This window comes from Triticum aestivum, chromosome 6B (genome assembly GCF_018294505.1).
Source record: "Triticum aestivum cultivar Chinese Spring chromosome 6B, IWGSC CS RefSeq v2.1, whole genome shotgun sequence".
Lineage (NCBI taxonomy): Eukaryota > Viridiplantae > Streptophyta > Magnoliopsida > Poales > Poaceae > Triticum > Triticum aestivum.
This window is the reverse complement of record NC_057810.1, coordinates 416902217-416912779: the sequence shown is the minus strand read 5'-3', so window position 1 is coordinate 416912779 and position 10563 is coordinate 416902217. Positions and strand designations below refer to the sequence as shown.

The following is a 10563-nucleotide window of genomic DNA, read 5'->3' as shown; positions in this document are numbered from 1 at the left end:
CTGTTGACGCCACAGTGGGTACAATTTCTGATCCTTGGTTGGTCCTTGGTGACTTCAACATGTATCGGTCCCAAGATGAGAAATCGCGTGGACGGATGGATTGGGCTATGATGGAAGTGTACAACGAATGGATCAGAGGTCATGGTTTAGATGATGTGGAGGTTTCTAACAGGAACTTTACTTGGTCTAACAAGAGGGAACATCCAACACTGGTTCAACTGGACCGAGTTCTTGTGAATGCTCATTGGCTCTTAGTTTTTGCCCAGTCCTCGGCCTTAGTGATGCCTTCTATTACCTCGGATCATGTGCCTATTCTGGTGGTTTTAACAACTTAAGGACTCAGAGTAGGTTTTTCCGAATGGAAAATCACTGGCTTGAAATGGAGGAATCTAGAGCAGTCATTGGTAACAGCTGGAGACGGGGTACTAGGCAGATCTCCTCTACTGCCTCTCTTCTCAACTTCAAAATGAGACGTCTGTGAGCTGCCCTCAGGCAATGGAAAAGGAACAGGGCAAGCTTGGACTTATTAATCAATAACAACAAGGCTGTAATGGACTTTCTCAATGCCGTTGAGGAGCAATGCTCTCTGTCCTTGTTGGAGATAGTTTTGAGAAAGTTTGCGGTAGCAAAGGCTGAGCAATTAATCCAATGGCAAGCTGCTCTATGGCGCAGGAGAGCTAAGTTAAGATGGTGTCTCAGGAGACGAAAACTGCCGTTTCTTCTATGCTGCTGCTAATGGTCATGCCAAACGCAACAAGGTTCGTGTTCTTGTTCAAGGGGAAGTGGAACACTTTGATTATCAGCAGAAGCTACAACTTGCCACTGCCTACTTCTCTGAGCTACTGGGTCAACCGTCCACCTCGCTGCCTACTGTTCACCTTACAACTTTGTATGAGCCTGCGGATTTATCATGTCTTGCTAGGGAGTTCTCCTGGGAGGAAGTAGTGCAAGCAATCAATCACTCGCCTAACAACCGCAGTCCTGGCCCAGATGGTTTCACAAACGAGTTCTACAAAGCTTTCCACAGTGTCATCAAGGAAGACCGGCAACTATTTTTTGCCTAGCTATATGACAACCAGGTTGATATCTCTGGTATCAATCAGGCTCACATTTACCTCTTACCCAAGAAGGAAACTCCTCTGGAGCTGCGTGATTATAGGCCAATTTCTATTGTGCATAGTGTGCCAAATCTTGCTAGTAAGGTCCTTGCCCGAAGGCTCCAACTTCAGATCCCCTCTCTAGTTCATTCCTTACAGTATGGTTTCATCAAGGGCCGGTCTATTGTGGAGAATTTTTCTATGGCTGCTGACATGGTTCAAACTGCTCATAGACGGAAGCTGCTGATGGTGGTTCTCAAGCTGGACTTCTAGAAGGCATTTGACACTGTCAGCTGGGCATGCCTTTTTAGCATTCTTCAGGCCCGTGGTTTCCCTCCATGATGGATCAGTTGGATAACATCACTTCTGACCATAGCTAGTTCTAGAGTCATGTTGAATGGTGAGCTAGGGGAGTCCTTTGTTGCAAACAGGGGCTTCCGTTAGGGCGACTCCCTCTCGCCGTATCTGTTCATTCTGGTCGCTGATGTCTTACAAAGACTTTGTTGTTCATGCTTTGAAGATGGCAGTCTGCTTCACCCACTTGGCTCCGATCGGATGTTCCCAGTTCGACAATATGTCGACGATACTCTGCTTCTTTTCTATAGAAATATTCAGCAAGCGTCAAATCGTTAAGCAGGTCCTAACTGACTTTCCAGCTTTCATAGGGCTGCAAATCAATTATCACAAGAGCACCATGATTCCCATTTGCATTGACTCGAGCACCACGCAAGATATCGCTGATCTGTTCGGTTGCCCTATTTCAAGCTTTCTGCGCACATACCTCGGTCTGCCACTATCCTTACACAAGATTAAGCATGGCATGCTTCTACCTGTCATTCACAGGGTAGATAAAAGGCTCTCAAGATGGCTTGCTGCCTTTTTGTCATGGGGTGGCCACTTAACTCTGATTAACTCTATGCTTGCTAGCATTCCAAGTTATTATATGACATGCTTCCTATGGCCTAAGGAATCCATTGGTAAGTTGGAAAAGTTGTTGAGGGCTTTCTTCTGGCAAGACAAGAATACAATCAAAGGTGGCCAATGCCTAGTTGCTTGGCATTTTGTTACTCTTCCATGATCTAATGATGGCTTGGGCATTAGGGACCTTTCTGCTCACAACCAAGCGTTGCTCGGCAAATTCACAGCTAAAGTTTTGCAATCCTTGGATGTTCCATGCTTTCAATGGTTTGCTCAACAATACTGTAAGCCTGTTATTCCTATGAAGAGCTCAAATCAGGACACAACAATATGGAACAGCTTCAAGCATTTCATTCCTTTTGTTTTGTCCTCCTCTAAATGTTCTCTGGGCTTTGGCAAGCTTATCTCCTTTTGGAATGAAAGTTGGTTACCAGTTGGGCGTCTTCGGTTCGCTCTGCCTACCCACTTCACCTTTGCTAAGGATAGCAACTGCACTGTGGCATCCCAGTTCTCTCATGGCTCTTGGTGCATTCAGCTCCATCCAAACTTGTCAACGACTGCTAACCAGGAGTTGCAGATACTACACTCTTTTCTGCCCATGGCACCTACAACTACCGGCTCTGACGTCAGAATCTCTGCTATACACCATAAGCCAATCAGTATATCACAGGTTTATAATCTTCTCACCTTCAGAGGCGTTGGCTGCGCTTTTAGCTCATGGATTTGGGATAGAATCATTCCTCTGAGGTTCCACGGCTTTTTGTGGTTGGCATTCCGGGGCCGGCTGAATACAAGAGACAATATGTTAAGGAAACAATGGTCGTCAATTACCATGCATCAAGACTGCGACATTTGTCCTGCCAGCGAGTCAGTCAGTCATATTGTTTTGCGCTTCTATTTGGCATCTGTTATCTGGGACACGCTCCATATGAACAACCTAGCCTGCAGCTCTACGGACCTCGTTGTTTTCATGCAGAGAGTTCAGCAAACCTGGGTTACTTCCAGCATAGTTCACATCCTGTTTGCTGCGGCTGCTGTCACGCTTTGGCATGCTAGAAATGATCGGGTGTTCAACGGCAAACGATGGTCTCCAACTTATCTCAAACAATATGCGTCGCAGCTCCTCATTTTATGGCAGCACTGGGCCAAGAGGCAAATCGACAAGGATGCTATTACAAGCTAGGTGAATCTCCTAGGCTAGTATAGCTAATGTATTTTGTGTCCTTGCCCTTCCCCTCCCCGTATGTTCCTCTGTACTTCTTCAGATGGCTGCTTATATCCATGGCACCTCGATGCTAAATATAAGCTTCATGTAATCGACCTCTTGGTCTCTAGGCTTAAGCCTGTTTTGAAATATATAAGGTAGAGACTCATCTACCTTTTCATTTAAAAAAAGAATGTCTTAAGAAAAAGCTAGTAACATAAGGCAACCTAAGACAAGTTTGCTAATGCGATAAGTTATTAATAATGAGAGAGGTGTTTCTTGTAACATAATAACACAACGCAAGAAAAAATGAGTCTACAACCTAATAAATGCAAGTATATGATACTACTTCTATGATATTTTGCACTATGAATGTAATAACAGACTAGTGTCATATGGTCTAAGTTACTCCCCACAATGACTATAGCCTTACTCATCATTTAGCGAAGTATGAAAAACTTGTTCTATAATAGATTACCTCTTATTACTATTTTCAGCAATTATTGTTTACATAGTATAAAAATTATAGGACGGTTAAATGTAAGCTAGAATAGTGTGAATAAATCAAGACATCTGTGTACAATTAAGTGACTTCCTCTCAGACAAAAATGATAAACAAACCTTATGCCTCTGACTTGAGTATCGTTGAATTGAAAAATTTGTTGAACATCCAGTTATCTTGAATGTAATATTGATATTTGAACTATAATTGCACAAGAGATATTTGCATGTTATTTATGTATAAATTGTGTTATTTTCTATAATCATTTTGAGTATTGCGAACTTAAGAAAATAAATGGACACTACAACACAACAATCAAGGGTTGTGGTGTAGTGGGAGCGGACATTTAGGGGAATGTTGGATGGCCATGATACTTTGCACTATAAAGGTAATACCATAGACTAGTGTCATATATATAACACTAGTCTAAGATGCATCCCACTATGACTAGCCTTACTCATCACTACGTGCGGACGAGTCCGGACTAGTCTACATAGAAATAGTATGTCTGTTCTGGGGGGTCGGTTTGGAGATGCCCTAAGAGCACCTCTCAAACCCGTCTCAAACGCGCGGTCACTGCTCGGTCACGATTTTTTGACCCAGACGGGCCTCTCAAACGGCCCTCAAATGCTCGGGCCGACCGGCACACCTCATATCCAGCCCAAATATGGGGCGGATATGGGGGTGCTCGGGCATGCCCGCCATGTTGGACCCGACAGCCCGACCCCACCCCAAATTGCTCCAAATCCACCAAACCCTTCCTCCTCCTCCCGCCGCCCTCTAACTATTCCCGCGCCCGGACCCTCGCCGGCCTTCACCCTTGCTCCCAATCCTCAGCTCCGGTCCCGATCCATCGTCGGAGATGTCGTCCAGCCCGACACACACCGCCGCGACGGACACGCAGTCCGCCTCGTCTGTGGGAGATGTGGTGTCGTCAGCGGCGACTTCCAAGGCGGAGAACGTCGCCCGCACGTTGCGGCAACGCCGACATCGACAGAGGGAGGTGGCGGCGCATCGCAGGGAGGTTCAGACGTGGTGAGCAGCTGTCTCCTCCGCCGCACCCGGATGCCCGCACCCCTTCCCTCCGAGCGCCTACGGGGATTACGCTGTCCACCCCCTTTGAGACACATGATGATCCGAGCGCCGGCTGGGCCATTTCAAAGAGTTTTTCGCCCACGCAGATGCCGGCGGTCGACGTGTGTGACTCGCCGCAGCTCGTTCAGGCACGGATGAGCACGGGCTCCGGTAGTGCCCGAGCTGCCCTCAACATGTTCGACGGAATGACCGAACAAGAGTCGGTACATTTTCTTTACTCTTGTCCGGTCATATTTTAGCATAGACCACTAGTTCATTTGCTCGATGAATGCTTGCAAATTTGAATCATGTAGGAGGTGTTCTTGTCGAACATGATCAATGACAATGAAGAACCGACCAAAATGGAGTATGAATTGGAGGCCACCACCACATTTGAAATTGGGACAACATCCGATCCCAATCCGAGCAAGAAGAAGAAGAAGACAAAGACGCCAAAGGCAACAGGTCCGGCATTCCCAAGATTTGAGGACATCTTGCTGGTTAAAGCTTGGTTGGCCACAACGATGGATCCAATATGCGGCACCGAGCAAAAGGGGAACACTTATTGGATGAAGATTTGGAAGGAGTACCATGAGCAAAAGGGGTATGTGGAGCCGTATCCTATCGTGACCACTCGCAATTTTGCATCTCTCCAACATCGTTGGGGGATCATTCAAGGGGAAGTGAACAAGTACGTCTGCTACTACTCACAAGTGACCAAACACCCTCAAAGTGGGATGGGAGCCGCAACTCACGTAAGCTCGATTACCTCATCTTGTCGTCCATTGCATATGCTTCTTGTGTTTGCATTCTCGTTCTCATACATATGTTGTTCGCAAGACGGCGATGGCGGCCACTTTGTATCATGAGGTGGAGAAGAAGCCATTTTCTTTTAGCCATTGTTGGGTCATATTGAATGGCAAGCCGAAGTGGAACCAAGTTGTGGCCGACCTCAAGTCCGGCAAGAAGAGGAATGATGGCTCAAGCTCCAACCAATCAATTGGGTTGGACGATGAAGAGGACGACGTTTCCGAGGTGAATGGAAAAGCCACCGCGCCAAAGGACAACCGTCAAGTCATGGGAAACAAGTGGGAGAAGGCACGTGCCACCCGCGATGCTGCGGCTACCAAATTGTCATCAACATGGACGGGCATTTTTTCAGTGAGGGAGAACAAGGAGGAGAGGTACAAGCTCATGTTGGATCCGCAAAAGTAAATGATGGAGTGGGACTGGAAGAGGGCGGAGAAGAAGCTCGAAATTGAGAGGGAGAAGATCGAGTTGGAGAAGCAACAAGCGGTGATCAAATGGGAGCTCGAGAAGGCCAAGACATTTGGCGACATAGATCTTGAGAAGGAGAGGTTGCAACTCGCACGGGACGCAGAAGATGCGGCGATCATGTTGGCGGACGAGATCCTCTATGATGAGCATTCAAAGAAGTGGCTTGTGGACAAGAAGATGGAGATCAACGACCGTAGGAAGTATGAAGCGGCGAGGGCAGCTGTGGCTCAGATGCAGTCGGAGGAGGCGGCCCGGATGCAGTCGTAGCAGGCAACCCGGATGCAGGAGGAGCAGGACGCATTCCGCCTGCTTGGAGCAGGCGCCGAGCTAGTGATCCGAGGCCATCCGTCACGCTCGAACATTGATTTGATTTTGCCATGTCCGGTCTATTGAACTATGATTTGCTTTGTTTTGAACTTTGGCATTCAGACAGTTTGTATCGTATGATCGATGTGCATGGATTTGAGGATCAGAATTTGTGGTATGTGGGTGTGCGATGCAACATTTGAGGGGTGTCCGGTCAGTGCCCGCGGATGCGTCCGGATGCGTCCGCGAGCATTTGAGGGGCCGGATTTGCCAAGTTCGGCTGTAGATGCTCTAAGAGGACCATGTTCCACTAGTAAGAACTAGTATCTAGGAAGATAGGGATGTAACTAGCACGAACAGAAGTAAGGACTTTATCGGGTAGAATGATACAAGCCATACCAAGAGATACCCATTGCCGTTGCGAGCAGATCCGGGCTCCCCGTCAACAAACTCGCCCAACACTCGTCGAGTATTCCACTCCGATGAGTTTATCCCAAGTAGCGCCATGAAGGACGAAAATAGGAACTAAATCTATAGAGGAAACCAGGGAGGGGACCCTCACCTGCTACATAGCCGACGGAAGCCAGGGTAGAGGGGAGGGCCGAGGGGCGACAAATAATAGAGAGAACTTGGGAGCGGGGGTGGAGAGAACAAGATGTGGTAAATTGTCCATCCTGCTTGCTAGATAGCAGGATACTAAAACCAACAAAGGCCAAAGTAAGGGATGATTACTTGGTGTCCATGTCAGGCCCGATCAAGCCCAAGCGTAACAAGTCGACCGCCTGGCACTTGCAAGGTTATAAATAATTTTTTTAAAGGACCAGCTAAGGCTGGTGTTTCATTGATTTAAGTAGGGAGCAGTTGACAAAAGGTGACAAGGCGAGGATCCGAAGATCAAGGAAAGAAAGAAGAAGAGTGAAGAAAAACAAAGTGCCCTAGGATGAGTGAGCTGACATTTTTAGATATCGTTTTTGTAAGTTTTGGCATGCTGACCTTTTTAATCAAATTTATGTTTTGATCAATGTATCTATGTTTTTATGATTACGATAATGTTTTGATTAGTATCTCTATGGCTAAGTTTATTGACCATGACAATGCACGTGTATTTAGCTAGTTCAGTTAATACTTGAGTTACTCCCGTCTTTGGAGTTGCTATTTCGGCAACCACATGATGTGCGCGCACACGCTGTATATCCCTGAAACTGCATCTTTGTGTTTTGTAGTCACTTTGTTCCTTTTTACTATTAGATTTGCCTGAAATCAAAATTTACAATGTTTAACCAAATTTATGTTAAAATATACCAACATTTACAATACCCAATAAATATAATACAAAAATATCCATGATGGATCTATATGATGTTGATGTTGTATTGTGAATGTTAATAAGTTTTCGTACACACTTGATCAAACTTTGGATTAACTCCAAACAAACCTAATACGCGGAGTAAAAAGAAAAAAAAAGAAGAAACATATAAACTATGACCATTATCAATAAAGATGCGAAGAGTGGTTACTGTTTAGTGTTACTTGAAAAATATCAAGTGTCGCACTTGGGGAAGTAGCATAAACGAGGGACGAAGGGAGTTTGGAGCTGACATAAGTCGAGATTTTCAGAGACAAAGCAAAAGTTACAATCCCGTGTCAGAGAATCAATAACGTCAAACAAGAGAAAGATCTAAAGTCGATCAGTGTTGAGTCGAGGGCACCCTGCTTAGACAGGTAATCACTGTTGCTACGATACCAAACGAACCTGTTATTTCTACAACAGCGTGCCCTCTCTGTCAACACCTAACTATGCTACTGCAAAGTTCCATTATTGAACAATGCAACGTGGCAACTGAAACTAGCAAAGGGACGATGGTCCACTAAGCAAAAACAACATAAAAAGAAGATTAGGAAAGGGAAGAAGAAGAAGAAAAAAAAAATGCTCGCATGCATGGTTGTCGCCGGTTGTCCCATTCTACTCCTACCAGGCAGGCGAGTATTCAGCAATGATTACGTGCAGCGATACGCGTATATACATCGATCGATCGATCGAGCACCGAGACGAGGAGGTGTTGGCTGGCCCTTGCTCACAGGTCACAGCTCCTGCTCGAGGAACTTGTCGTCCTCGGCCGCCTTCTCCGGTCCGGTGACGTCCGAAACCCATGTGCTCAGAGACGACACGCTCCGGGACAGCCACGCAATTGGCGACGATGCCTTGGGGCTCTCAGCGGCCACGGCTGCGCTCTTCCGCCGCTCCTCCTCGGCCTGCAGCCTCTTGTCCATGTACTCCCTCACCGCTCCGACGCCCTTGGCCACCACCTCCATGGGCGGTTCTGGTCCAGGCAGAGCCGCTCCAGCCGCTCCAGTCTTCCGAAGCAGTCCGGCAGCGCGTGTATCTGGTTGTTGCTGAGGTCGAGCTCGCGAAGGCCGACCAGGTCGCCGAACGACGCCGGCAGGTCCCGCATGTCGCTGAAGTTGCTGCTCAGGTTGAGCGACTCAAGCGCCACCAGTTTGCCGAAGGAGGAGGGCAGGCCGCGGAGCTCGTTGAAGTGCACATCCAGGATTCGCAGGGACCGCATCTCGCAGATGGAGGACGGTAGCGAGCGCAGCTTGTTGAGGTGCACCCAGAGCTTCTGCAGGTTCACCAGCTCGTAGCCGATGCCCGTCGGGAGGTACGCCAGAACGTTGCAGCTGGCGTCCAGCTCGACCAGTGACCTGGAGTCCCGACTCAGACGATCAGCAAGCAAGCAATGGACCTCGCGGATTCATGGGGGGCTATGGCTGGTTGGTTACCTGCATCTTGAGATGCTGTCGGGCAGAGATCTGAGCTTGTTGCCGGAGACGTCGAGCACCTTCAGGTTGGAGAGAAGCCCGATGGAATCCGGGAGGGAGACCAAGACGTTGGAAGCGAGCCGGAGTTGTTCCAGATGTTGAAGCCCGCCTATGGCATCGGGGACAGCCTGCAATCTCCATCCAAAACCACCGGTAAAGAAGAGTGCCGAGCAGAGTGGTGCGTGTATGTGCAACCAAGCAAATTAACCTTTTGGGAAACAAAATTTGCAACTCCAAGTAAAGTATATATGATCTGCAATGGATCACGGAGGGAAATCCATTTTCCTTCTTACACGTAGAGCCTCAAAATCAACCTAACGCTCGAAGGCCCGATCGCCGAATTTTACGGATCGGACGAACGATCCCAATCTCCCATCGATCGCATGTCTAAATGGTACTACGATGAATGAAAGCACGGGGAGAGACGGAGCAATGCATGGCGGCGTCAGCGAATCCTGACCTGGAGCTGGTTGCGCGAGACGTCGAGCACGAGCAGGCCGCGGATCCGGCCCAAGGGCTCAGGCAGGTGGAGCAGCTGGCGGTCGGCGAGGCGCACCTGCTCCACCACTCTCCCTTCCTCCGCCTGCTTGAGCAGCCTCACCACCTCCTCGTCCACACCGCCGGATCCCTCGTCCTCCCTTCTCTTGCCGCCCCCTTCCGCCACGTCCCTCCCGTGCATCGCCATCCGGTACACCCGCTCCAGCTTCTCCTCCGCCTCCCGCAGCAGGACACCGTAAGCCTCGTGCTCCTCATCTAACCGGACCACCTCCTGGCTCTCCACCACCTTCTCTTCGATATCCAATCCGACGAGGTTTCCGTGGGAGTGCGAGAGGAGGAAGGCGCGGGCGGAGTCGACCAGCTCGTGATCGCGGCGGGGGCCGAGGTGGCGGAGCGCGTCGCGTGCGCAGGTGATGTCGGCGACTGCGCGCGTCAAGGAGCGGAGGACGGACGGGTGGCGGAGGCCAGGCATGCGCTCGACGAGCTCAAACTCCGCCGGGCCCGACGGGGCGCGCGGGGACGGGGACGGCGGCGGCGGCGGCTGCTCGAGGTCGTGCGGGGATGAGAGCCTCGGGGAACCCGTCATGATCGACGGGAGGCGGGAGAGCACATAGGAGAGGATCGGGTGCGAGTTCGGCGACGGATCCATGGCGACGGCGGAATGACTGTTCCGGCTTCAAGCTGAGGGGATCGCGGGAAGAGAGGAAGATGAAGATAGCGACAGGATCCCCAAAGGATTCCGGTATTTATATGTGGCGGGGGAGTTGTGTGGGCTGACTGTTCAACGCATGCGTGTCCTCGCCGTTGGACCGACTATCAAGGGTCCCGGATGGAGCGCCACTTGAAATCGCATGCCGCTTTCTCAT

General features: G+C 49.2%; 1 pseudogene; it reads right to left on the bottom strand.

Annotated features, from left to right (window-relative positions):
* Nucleotides 1–8035: 8035 nt before the first annotated feature.
* LOC123134178 (plant intracellular Ras-group-related LRR protein 2-like) lies at nucleotides 8036–10346 on the bottom strand (annotated as a pseudogene).
* Nucleotides 10347–10563: the final 217 nt, after the last annotated feature.